General features: G+C 36.5%; 1 pseudogene; it reads right to left on the minus strand.

Moving 5' to 3' along the window:
• Positions 1 to 12,236: 12,236 nt before the first annotated feature.
• LOC102476655 (transcription elongation factor, mitochondrial pseudogene) lies at positions 12,237 to 13,208 on the minus strand (annotated as a pseudogene).
• Positions 13,209 to 13,444: the final 236 nt, after the last annotated feature.

Below are 13,444 nucleotides of genomic sequence, written 5' to 3' on the forward strand. Positions count from 1 at the left end.
AGATAGTATCCCATTGGTAGCTTAACTCTTCTCATACCACTTCAGAGCAGCTGACCTGTTATTTAAAATAATTTAAGAGATTGAAATCTTTGTATCTATGATATACTCTGGAATTGGTGATACAATTCAATGATTTTCACTCATTATGTCATAATCACAAAACATTGTGAATTATACTTTATAGTGTAACATTTATTGCCACTTGGCTATAGAAATCTGGTCATAGACATGTAGGTTGATAACACTTTGATCTTAGCTATTGTAGTTATTTGCACATATATTTGTGTTTCATATCTTGCACAATGGAATCCATTTTTTGAAAATGATTGTTTCATTGTGTAACATTATTTTCTTTTCTCAGTTGCAAATCCAGTTTTTTTTGCTGACTTTTTTCTTCTCCTTGATTTGACTGTCTACTTATTTATAAAGCTCTGCTTCTATCTTTAATTTTTCCTATCTTTAAGTTTCCCTCGTTGCCACAAATTTTCTTTCAATTAAATTCAAGATTTTTTTTTTTTCTGGCTACTGATTTTCTTGGTAGCTGAGAGTCTTTGTGTGATGTTTATTAACCACTAGGAGGAAACTGGTGATTTCTATTACTTCATATAGTACATAATTCTTTAAGGACTTTGGTTTACCTCAGCTTTTGAAAGATGGCCATTCCATAACTATTGTGGAATAGACCATGAGTTCACCTATTAAAGTTTTATTATAAACTGAGTCTCAGTATGATTTCATGCCTTCCAACAATCAGTTGCTAAGACACTCTTTGTCAAACATTCCAACAATTCAATAGAGAAAAAACAGACTTGTTTTTGCCAAGTCACTCCAGTCAAAACAGGTGTCACGTAACTACAAGTTGCAGAGCCGAAATTCAGATCCAAGCAGACTGGTTTCTAAGTCTAGGCTTGTAGTTGCTGAATTTTGTGCTTCTTCCACATTATACTGATTCTAAACAATGTCAACATCTTTGGTCTTGCTTTTAACTTTTGCCCTCATTATAGTAACTATGCTCTGTTCTAGTTACTACTTTTGGTAACAGTTTGATATTTTTTTTATTACCAAAAATAAAGTATGTACATGTGAAAAATCTTTATATCTTAAATACATGGATCATTTGATCCTCATAGCATTTATATGAAGAGATCTAGATGAGTATTGTTATCTCATTTTACACGGGAGAAACTGCAACTCAGAGATACAATGTTCTATCCAAGTTCATATAAATAGAAACTGATAAGGATCAGCAGTTGGCATAATGGCTATGTCTCTGGACTGCCATGTAATCAACCGCTTTCGTGTCCCGGACCCGGTGGCTTAAAACTCACGCCGGGCGCGTGTGTGTGCATGCCCAAGATCCCGAGAGGAGAATGGAGGAGAAGGGACTGCGACGTGGCCATCCCCCCTGGGGGGTGATTTCTCACTTTCTGTCTCTCTGTCTCTCTTTGTCCCCTATAGAAAAAACCGCCCCAAAAAAAAAAAAAAAAAAGAGCGAGAGAGAAACTGATAGAGGAAAGATTTGAACCCAGGTCTTCTAATTTCAAGTGTAGAACTCTTTGACCACATTGTACTTCCTGGGTGTGTCTTTCTTAGTACAGGTGTTCTCTTTGAAGACCTGACTCTTTCTTTAGTTAGCCAAATAGGGACTGCCCATTCCTTCATGGTGTATCTGCCTTAATCCATGGCAGGCTTGGCCAAGATCAACTCAGAGCCTAGTGCAATATCCATATGCCCAAATGGAAGAAGAGGGTTCTTTTTTGAACAGCCAAGGGAAAAAAAATCACAATTTATTAAGATTCAACAAAACATTGTACTTTCGAAAGCAACTTCTGGTGCATTTTCTTCAACAATCACATCCTATGAGGAAAAACATTAAGAGCCACAAACTTGTTTTTTAATCTCAGAGTTACAGACCTCTTAAATTAAAAAGAAAAAAAGGTCAAAAACAAAACAAAAATAACAAAAGCCCAAAACAAACAAACAGATTCTTTCATCCCCAATTTTAAAACATGGGGAGCTTTTCTATGACTCAACGCCAAATGGCAGCATGGAATGCCGTGTGTCTGGGGGGCACACACGCACGTGGGCACATGCACACATGCAACTGTATTTGATATGCCGATGCAGGTACTCGCACAGCAAGTATACCAAGTGCATTTAATGGCAGTGAGATGCAGGTGCTCTGAGGGAGGTCGTTCAGCTAGATACACTAGTGGAGAAGCCTTGAACCCAGTTTGTGCATAGTTCGTGATCCTCTATAAAACCAGCTTTTGTTGATCTGCAATCTTGCAGGACTTTCTTTTTTTAATTTTTAATTTTTTTGTTTTGATAAAACCATTAAAAAGCTAATTAAAAAAAATGTAATGCACAAGTTTCCTGATCAAGCAGGCAGGGAGCACAATGTTCATATATATTTTTTAAAACATACTTGAGGGTATGCTACTCTATTGTTTTTCTTCCTTGCAAAACAATCAAAACATTGATCATTTTTAAAACATAAAGCAATTTTTAATATATAAAGCACTCTTTAAACATCTATTTCTTTTGAGTCCATTATTTGGTAAATATGTAACTGCTACACATTAGAGATTAGGTATTTTTCTTCTTTGTGTGTGTGTGTGTGTGTGTGTGTGTGTGTGTATGTGTATGGTGTATGTGTGTGTGTGTGTTTCTTTTTCTTTTTTTTTTCTGTTTGTTTTCACATGCCGGATGTGCTCTCAGGAAAGCCAGGGCTCCTGGGGACAGCTACACACCATTTCATGTATTTTTAAACCCAACTCCTAGCACTGAAGATGTTACTAAAAACAACAACAACAACAACAAAAAGAAGTGGATTCTTTCACTTTACCTCCTGTACATCCTTGCAGTCTTAGCTACTCCTTCCTCTTTCTGTGTAGGCTGGTCTTGTTCAAGCCTTCCCATGGTTTCTAAGGGATTTGATTGACTAGTTTTAATTAGTGTTATTATTACTTAGAGAATGCTCCAACAGTCATTCTTTGCAAAATTAACAAATACTAGGAAGGAGAAGTCTATAATAGCATTCTTAGCCTGCTAATTTGTTACTGGGTCTCAAGATCTATTAGCTTTTTCCTGATAAGAACCTTCATTATAAATTTGTTCCTAATAAATCAGATTCACTTTGTTCTGAAAAATTTGACTTTTAGCAATTTACTTGTATCTTAGAGCAAAATATTACTCTAATGAACATTATCAGATTTTAAGATTTTATTTAACCTCTACAGGAGAGTTAGCTTATAGTTGATACATTTTTTTATGTCTTAGTAAAATCACCCAGCTGCCCATGCTGACCAAACAATTTGGTAACAAAGTAAGAGAAAATAAATGACTGTTAAAAGTTGCATAAAACAGTAATTAAGGAGATAATGAGCACAACGTTGAGTTTGGGCAATGTCTGACAAAAAGTCTAATAGAGATTTCAAAAGGCATTTTGCCTCTGAAGGCTTCAATATGTCATCTTGAGTACATAAAGTACTCTGACCTTTGGTGGCTAACTGTGAGTCAACTCTTTCCACAACAGATTTAATTTAGTTTAGTATTTCTCTACAATATTCTGGTCGGATCACATATGAGAAGCTTTAGTAATTTACCAGCAGCCTAGAAAGAGCCACAAACATTCAGCAGCTCTGAAAGAGGAAAGTAAGTAATAAATAATTTCTAGAGTTGACAGGAGTATGAACTGATAACAACGAATGCAGACCAGATAGTATCCCATTGGTAGCTTAACTCTTCTCATACCACTTCAGAGCAGCTGACCTGTTATTTAAAATAATTTAAGAGATTGAAATCTTTGTATCTATGATATACTCTGGAATTGGTGATACAATTCAATGATTTTCACTCATTATGTCATAATCACAAAACATTGTGAATTATACTTTATAGTGTAACATTTATTGCCACTTGGCTATAGAAATCTGGTCATAGACATGTAGGTTGATAACACTTTGATCTTAGCTATTGTAGTTATTTGCACATATATTTGTGTTTCATATCTTGCACAATGGAATCCATTTTTTGAAAATGATTGTTTCATTGTGTAACATTATTTTCTTTTCTCAGTTGCAAATCCAGTTTTTTTTGCTGACTTTTTTCTTCTCCTTGATTTGACTGTCTACTTATTTATAAAGCTCTGCTTCTATCTTTAATTTTTCCTATCTTTAAGTTTCCCTCGTTGCCACAAATTTTCTTTCAATTAAATTCAAGATTTTTTTTTTTTCTGGCTACTGATTTTCTTGGTAGCTGAGAGTCTTTGTGTGATGTTTATTAACCACTAGGAGGAAACTGGTGATTTCTATTACTTCATATAGTACATAATTCTTTAAGGACTTTGGTTTACCTCAGCTTTTGAAAGATGGCCATTCCATAACTATTGTGGAATAGACCATGAGTTCACCTATTAAAGTTTTATTATAAACTGAGTCTCAGTATGATTTCATGCCTTCCAACAATCAGTTGCTAAGACACTCTTTGTCAAACATTCCAACAATTCAATAGAGAAAAAACAGACTTGTTTTTGCCAAGTCACTCCAGTCAAAACAGGTAAACTGTAATAAGAATACAGAAGATTATGAATCTGTGAACTCTTAACCCCTAAAATAATGTGGGAAATTGTGATCTATGAAGATATGTGTTTTCTGGGAGAGAGGATTTTTTTATTTATTTTATTTATTTTTTTGTTTTTACTATTATTAGAGTCTCAGCACCTTGCATAGTGTCTGGCACATGGTTGCATCTGAATAAACAGAAATCGAATAAGTTATAAATAATTATAAAAAGTAGTCCCCTCTTTATTTAAAGCAAGTCTAGAAACAACTAAAGTTATACTGTTTTTCTCTTTTGATTGTTATTTTTTTTTTCTTTTAAGAGAGAGTTTTTTTTGCTAGGGCACGTGTGCTTGCCAGAGAGACAAGAGAGACAGAAATTGAGAAATCACCCCTGGGTGGGGGGGGATAAGCACATGTCTATGCCCTCTGCTCCATTCTCCTCTCAGGATTTTGGACACACTCACGTATGTGCCTGCTGTGAGATTTAACCTGCCCAGTCTGGGACTTGAACTATGGTCGACTATGTGAGAGTCCAACAACATTTCCTAAAATTCTCTTTAGATTCTCCTTCTTGGTATTTTTTTGGAGGTGGATATTGGAATTTCTGAGTCTATCTGTTTTGTCTCCCAACTTTTCTTTCATACTTTCAGTCTTTATCCACTTATGATAAGTTCTGAATAATTTATTAGCCCAGTCTTTCAGTTTATCACTTCATCTTCAGCTGTGTTTTCCCACTAATAATATTATTTAAAAGTTTAAATTTTTATTTCAATATTATTTTTCCATAATATTCTTTTCACACCTATCTGATGTTATTCCTTCTACTTAAAGGACTCTTTATGCTTTTCTCTTTTTCAGATATTTTTGCCATAGGGCGGGCGCCACCACGCCCTCTTTTTCAGATATTTTTCTGATCCACAGAGGTTTCTTTTCTTGATTTTGAATGTAGTCATGAATTTAAAAGATAATTTAGGGCCAGGAGGTCATGTAAAAGGTTAAGGCACTGGACTCTCACATGGCCAAGTTCATTGTTAGAGTCAAGACCTGGTGGCTTGAAACTCACATGGATGTGTGTGTGCATGCTCAGAATCCTAAGAGGAGAATGAAGAAGGGATTGCAACATGACTATCCCCCGGGGTGGTGATTTCTCACTTTCCCCACTCTCTGTCTTCCTTTGGCAAGCATATGCACTTACGGCAAAAACCTAAAATACAATAATTTTAAAAAGGTAATTTGATATCATTTTTAGAAACCTTGGGTAGTGTGAACTGAGGTGGATGAGACATGCGTGTCTACTGTCTTTACGTGGAATTCTTACATTTTTTTTTCTAAGTGTCATATGAAGTCAATGACCTTCCATTTAAAATATTAATAATAGTATTTCTCATTCTATTACCCGAATTACATAGAAATATTAAAAGAGAAATCCAACCAATAAAACTTATTTCACATTAAAAATTACTGTTAGTTTCTTTTAAATAAATACTTTTTCACTTTCCTATTACTTGCGCATTCAACTCAAGAAATAAGATGAGAAACTGAGAAACTGTTAAAAACACCCTTATGTTTAAATAAACAGGAGAAAGGACATTGTAATGTTATTTGAAAGGTGCAATATTCTCTTAAACAAAATGAGACCTGTTATTTATGCTGTCAAGAACTGAAGAAAGGATGTGGAGAACAGGAGAGAGCTATTAGAATGAAATTAATTTTCTCAGTTTAGGATGGTTCTGAGGATTGTTCTTTTTGTCATCATTATTTTTTTTTTTTCTGGTAGCTGAAGATAAGATATTGGGAACCTTGGGCACAAGATCACCCTCAATGCCCTTTCTTTCCTTCATACTCTCAGGATGAGAAATTTCCCCTTGTCTGTCCCACACCAGAATGAGAGAGAGAATAGCTGTGACTTACCATCCTGGACACTAGAAAAATTTTGAAGCAACAGGGAACCTTGGAGCTCTCTAAGCCCTAGGTAAAAGAATGCAGCTCTGTTCAAAGAAAGAAAGGTGGAGGGAATTGGGGCTAAAAAAAGCACACTGAAAGTAATGAGTCATTAAGGAAAGAAATTAGTTAGATGAAATATGGGAGATATATGGACTATTCCCCACTGAGGGAGCATTTTTGTGGGGATCAGTAGAAGGGCTAAGCAGCCGGTCTTCAGGCTATGTCCAGTGCTTTGGGAGGAACTAGATGGACTGGAAGTGGTAATTCTTTCTTTCACCCCTTTCTAAGCTTTAGACAGTTGATATTACTATAAACCTGAAGTAAAGAGTCCATTGAAATATTTTTGGGCATGCGTTCATATGGCCAGGAGAAGGGGACAGAGACCATGTCTTCCTCCTATACCTGGCTAATGAAAGGCATCTAAGACACTTTCAATATATTCAATGATGAGGGTGGTGCCAACTGGTTACCTGTTTTAAGTTACTAGGGCCTAGAGAAAAAGTAAGACTTATTCTTTTGCTTGTGGTGTTTTCTCCCCAGTTGTTTCCTTAGCTAACTTCCACCCTTACTTCATGCCCCAACTCAGGGACTTCTCCCTCCATGAAGGCATTTTTCAGGTTAGGTAACGTTCCTCTACTTTTCCTCTTCCATATTTAGCATGATACCCAAGTATGTCTGTTTCTTGCTTTACATTTCAGTTGTCTGTATACCCAGAATGAAACATCATGGCATAATCTTTTTCTACTGTGTGTACCATTGTTCTAGGGAAATATGGGTCTCTAGCTAGAATCTAACAGAGGCTCAGCTTGAATTGCTGCTTGTGTCTGCCATTAACATGCTAAGAAATAATACAAGAATTCTTGTAAAGGTTCATAAGAAAAACTATGCATGGATTTAAAATTTTTTTTGCATCAATATAAACTTATATTTTAATCCCATTTTCCATGAGCTTTCTGAAGTCTCCTCATAGATACTACCTGTATAGGTTCTACCATGTGGAAGGCTGGGTCCCAGAAACTTTACACATATTAACTAATTTAATCCATATGATGAATAGGTATTATGTAACACATATAATAGAAAAGTTGGTATAATTTAGTTCACATAAAAGGTAGGTAGAATCTATTGTAAAAGGTTTCAGTCCTATAGATGAACAGACTGAAGTTAGAAAAGTTAAATAACTTGCTCAAGATCACACAGTTAGTAAAGGATAAAACTAGTTGATCTAGTCCCTGAGTATATATTTCTAGCTGTAACATTATGTTGCTTTTAACCTAAGGCTTTGTATACCTCCCCAAGAGTTGGAAATAATAAATATATTTTCACTTATAGGGAACCTATTACCTTGAAGCAATTCTGATATAAGAATAAATAAACATTCTCTAAGGAATGACTTCAGAGGTCAGAAAGGAGCCAGGTTTATGAGAACTACATTCGCATACCGGAGGACAATTGTTTTCCTGTAATGAAGTCAAAGGAAATCATTTACCAAATAAAAATGAAAGAAGTGAAACAGGCTTAGGCTTTCTAATATTCTTGACAAAGAGACTGGATGTTGTAGTTTAATTGTTCACCTGACAGAGATCTAACCAAGAGGTCAGTAGCTCTATGGAATATTTCCAAATGGTAGCTTCTTTCTGCAATAATGAGCACAATCATGGGTGGCAAAATTTCTAATATCCATCTTGCAGATACAATTGAATTACATTAAATCTTAGCCCCTCTTTCCCCCTTATATCAGTTTTACAATGCACCTGTGATTATAATTATGGCTAGGTTTAATCTGGGTGTGAATAGTAGCTTTCCTTCTTTCTCTTTCTTTCTTTCTCTTTCTCTCTTTCTCTCTCTCTCTCTTTCTTTCTCTCTCTCTCTCTCTTTCTCTCTCTCTCTTTCTCTCTCCCCCTTCCTCCCTCCCTCTCTCCCCCTTTTCTTTCTTTCTTTCTTTCGAGATTTTTTTTTTTTTTTTGCTATACTGCATGTGCACTTGCCAGAGAAAAAGAGTGTGATAGAGAAAGAAAAAGTGAAAAATCATCCCCCAGGGGATGGCCACATCACAATCCTTTCTCTATTCTCCTCTTGGGATTTTGGGCACACATGCACACATGGCCGACATGTTTCAAGCTACCATTTCTGGTACTCAAACCACAGTGGGCCGTGTGGGAGTCCAGTCCAGCACCTTAACCACTACACTGCCTGCTGGCTCCAGTGGATAATATCTTGTAACAGAAGGTAATGAATTTAGCTTGTAATCTCAGCTTGTCTATCAACTAACATGGTGAGCTTGAACAAATCACCTAACTTCATTGTGCTTTAATGTACTCCATAAATGTAGCTCTCCATGATTAAACTAGAACTTGATCTTTGACCTCAGCTCTCCAGTTTGTCCATTCAGCTGCTCAATAGGAAAATCAAAAGTTCTACCTTAAGTTATTTTTAGTGGCAGATCTCAACCCAATCTCAGAAATTATGAACTACAAATGGTTGTTCATATTCAAGTAATAGAAATAAAGATGTATTCATCAAAGTGAACTTTGGAAGTTGTGTTATTTCTAAGGCGGGAAGAGAATGCTGTGGTATTAGGATACTTTCCATTAAAAAAGCAGAAAACTAATTAAACCTTGCTTATGTTATACACACACTCTTTTTTTTTTTTTTTGAGAGGTTTTCACTATAGGGCGCGTGCGCTCACCAGACAGAGAGAGAGAGAGACAGAGAGATAGAAAGCGAGAAATCCCCCCCCCAGGAGAGATGGTCACGCCGCAATCCCTTCTCCTCCATTCTCCTCTCGGAATCTTGGGCACGCACGCACACGTGCCTGGCGTGAGTTTTAAGCCACCGGGTCCGGGACACGAACCGCGGTCGACTACATGGGAGTCCAGCGACATAGCCATTACGCTAACTGCTGGTTCCCCATACACACACTCTTAAAAAGTTACACCAACTTCCATGGGTAAAGTAGTCATTAGACTTGTTATACCAGGTTTCTAACTTTACTTCTCTGAGCTTCTGCTGACTCTCTTATTTTTTCTTTCTTAGTTTCATCGTCTGTTTGGTTGACAGATGGTGACAGCAGTTCAAGAATATCATTCTAATGTGAAACTAGCTAGAGGAAGAAGAATCCATTTCTTCTGCTTTTTTTTCCACTTAACAGTGAGGAACTATTCCCAGAACTCCAGCTGACTCTCCTCATGTGTTTTTGTCTGGAATTATATCAAATATCTATTCCTAAGCTAATAATGGGCAAGAAGAATGGATTGCCACACTTGGCTCAATTTATAACTTTTTTCCCAGCTTATTAATTACTTTTGTAAAGTGACAAAATCCTGGAATCCCATAGTATGCCAATTTTGTGATGTCACCTTAGCATTCTGATTTGTTTAGATTAATCAAGATTTATACTTGGTCTGGGGTTGTCCAGATTTATTTTTAGAAGAGAGAGAGATTAAAATAAATCAGGCATGTTAGGAAGGAATGGGCAGTTGTATTCATTAGGGTTACTATAGCAGTTGATGGTAAGAAAAGAGACACAGACCAGCTGGTGGCATGGCAGTTGAGGCAGCTGGATTCACATGGCTGACTGCATGGTCAAGTCCCGAACCAGCAGCTTGAAAAACACACTGGGCATGTGCAGGTGCATGTCCAAAATCTGGAAAGGAGAAATGGAGGAAAAGGGAATTGTGGCATGACTATTCCTCATTGGGGAGGAACTTCTTTCTCATTTTCCTTCCTTCTCTGATTTTCTCCTGTGAATGTGTGCACCCTCTGGAAAATTAACAAAAAAAAAAGAAAGAAAGAAAAAGAAAATAGAGGCATCCTGGGACAGAGCAGGTGGTTATGGATGGAGAGTCCTGGTTTTAGAGAAGCAAGCAGGTCAATCCCATCATTGGAGAGGGCACCAGAGTCTCTGGAAGTGGAGGACCTGGGTTCCAAATGTGTTCTATTGCTGTATATATAAGCAAATGTGGGGAAATCAGTTAACATTGTCCTATCTCAGTCTCATAACCACAATAATATGAGTATACTAATTTTGCCATTTCGAAATTGATGCTGTAGTGATTTAACAAATATAAAATGTCAAAGATAGTGTGGCACATCATAAATGGTTTCTGCTTTTTTGAAAAGAATGTGAATGACTGTCCCAGAGCAGACGGATCGGCAGAGTACTCTTAAGTAGGGTATTCTTGGTAATGGAGTAGCTGTGGCTAAATCACAATTCCTAGCCTTTGATTGAGTGCTTCACTTAGGCCAGGAATCCTTTCCTTATTCTGTCAAGAAATAGTTACTGGGTTCCTACTATGTGTCAGACACTGTTCTTAGTACTGGTGATACAGCACTAAATTCAAGGGAAACACTTATGTTCTTAAAACGTTTAGATTCTAGTGGGGGTAGGAAGATATAGTAAATATATGAAGCTTATAGTGTGTAAGATAGCACTGATTTCTAAGAGGAAAAAATAAAGCAGAGAGGGATAGAGTCGAAGTGCTTTCTCAATGTCTCCTAGCTACTTGGCTCTCGAAGCAGGACTGAAATCCAGAACTCCTAGTTCAGTTCTCATTTCCCTCCACAGTGGTTTTCTATTTTCTTTAAGCCTTCAAATAATTGTTTCAAGTGAAATATTATACATATGCTTGTACAAGGTTTCAAAATCTTGTACATGCGGGAGGGTCAGGAAGGAAGATGATCTGAGCAAAGAACTAAAGGAGGTGAGGGGATACGCCATGTGGCATCCTGGAGGAGAAGAATCCCAGGCACAAGGAATAGAAATTGTGTAAGTTCTGTCACTAGCACATGCTTGGAAAGCTAAGAATATCAACAAGGGCAGTATGGCTGGAAACAGAGCAAAGCAAAGACCAGGTGGAAGCGAGGTCAGCAAGGCGATGGTGAGTTTGTCCAGCATTGCATGTAACCTTAAGGACATTTTTTTTTTTTCTAAGCTAGTCTAACTTTTTCTTAAATAGAGCAAAAATTACAAAATTACTTTTTCCAACAGAGAACTTTACATTCTTTAATAAATGTTTCTTCCCTTTACCCCTTCTCCTCACACTCTACCACTCACTCCCCTCCCTTGTAGTCTCCGGTATCTGCATTGATTCTCCTATTGTATTTTTGCACCTTTCAATTTCTGCCATAGAGTTCAGACATCCAGTACATGTTGAATGGGGATATACATTATATATCTTTCAAAGTCTTGCTTACTTCACTAATATTAAGTCTTCTATATTCATCCACTTTGAATCAAAGGACAGTCTCATTGTTTCTTATAGCTGAGTAATATTTCATAGTATATATATGTGCCACAATTTTTCAACCCAGTCATTAGTCTTTGGATACTTAGATGGATTCCCTTTTTAAAAATTGTCTTTAGCTTTATTTTTATAATGAGCACCACCCAGAAAAATTATTTTTCCCTATTTTCATAATATAATAATAATGCAAATCCTTGCTATAGAGAGTATTTGCTTTGTTTCTTGTTTTGTCTATTAAGGAAGCATCTTATTATTTAACATTTAAACATTGAAAGGCACAGATTCTCATTAAATATTTGTTTATTCGGTCTTGTCTTATTATTGGGTAAACCATTCAAAGCTGAAAACTGATTCTAAATGTCTAAAATACACTCAAAATGTGTTTTATTCTTCTGTAACATAGATGTTCAAAACAGATCATTTTATAACTTTAGAGCTAATAAATATAAATTAATAGAGTAGGTACATTAACCTCAAGATGCTAAGACTCACTGTCAAAAACTGATAATTCATTGAAGCCAACAGCTTGTGATGAGTCATAAAACTTTTCTGCTCTGTGTGGATCTGTAGATGAAAACATCTGTCTGTAGTGGACTATTTTATCTGCTGGGAAGAACACATGTGGCTCTGCCTTCAGTACAGGCTCAGAGAGGAACTACTTCACCAGTTCTTTTCCACTAGTCCAGCTGTCGCCAGTTGTCAGCTCAAAGTGTTTTCCCATTGCATTTTGATTAATGCTCAGCACCTGATGCTGGCCATCCTGGGGGAAATTTTTATTTAGTAAAGCATACAGCATAGCTTCCATGATATGAAAATGTAATAGTATAGGAAACAGAGATGAGTTCTGAATGGAAAGTTCTGTTTTTTCCAAGAATATAGAAATCTGCTTTAGGCATCTTTGAAATGACTGAAGAAATCTCTTTTAAGTAGTCTGATGATGGGTATGTTCTGTTCATTAATCTCCAAGAGTCACTTTGTTGCCAGTCCAACACCATCATGTTACGATCAAGGTGAGTCCAGGCAATTCTTAGAGTGCCAAAAACAACGGACACAATACTGTTCATTGCCTTAAGTCTCTCTCTTTGTATCTCTGAATTAATGAACCTTTCCAAGACCTGGTTTTCCTGTAACTTTTCTTTTTTCTTGTCTCTGGACAAAGAATGGAGTTACAAACTTGAATTGTAGGTTTATATTGGAACAAAGATATAGTCATTCAACTCTCCACATTCTGAAATGGCCCAAACTTTTCTCTGTGCTCTACGATATTGATGGACTTTCTTCCAAGAAGCAATTTGGAAGCCTCAAGTTCTTTATTAGATGCTGTATTCAATACATGCAAAATGGAAGCCTGCTGTTCTGAAGAGAAGAGCTAATCAAGTGCACTTCCAGACTCCTTTGGATTTTCTTCACAAAAAGCAACACCAGGAATAATTTTCTTAGGTGTACTGGATTTTTTTCAATAGTAGGAATTACATAGGGCCTGGACCAAAAATGATCCCAATGGAACTGGAAAGCATCTCTACCTCCTCAGTACCATGAGACCAGGGAGGCTCATCTTCCAAATTACTTCTGACTAAGAAAGCCATTGAAAATAATTTTTCTTTTCTTATTAGTAGAAAGTAAGAATTACAAACCAGCAGACTGTCAGTAATGGAGTTATGGAGTTTTTAATATAGAAGTAAGTGCTTT

The sequence above is a fragment of the Tupaia chinensis genome, unplaced genomic scaffold (assembly GCF_000334495.1).
Source record: "Tupaia chinensis unplaced genomic scaffold, TupChi_1.0 Scaffold000489_1, whole genome shotgun sequence".
Classification (NCBI taxonomy): Eukaryota; Metazoa; Chordata; class Mammalia; order Scandentia; family Tupaiidae; genus Tupaia; species Tupaia belangeri.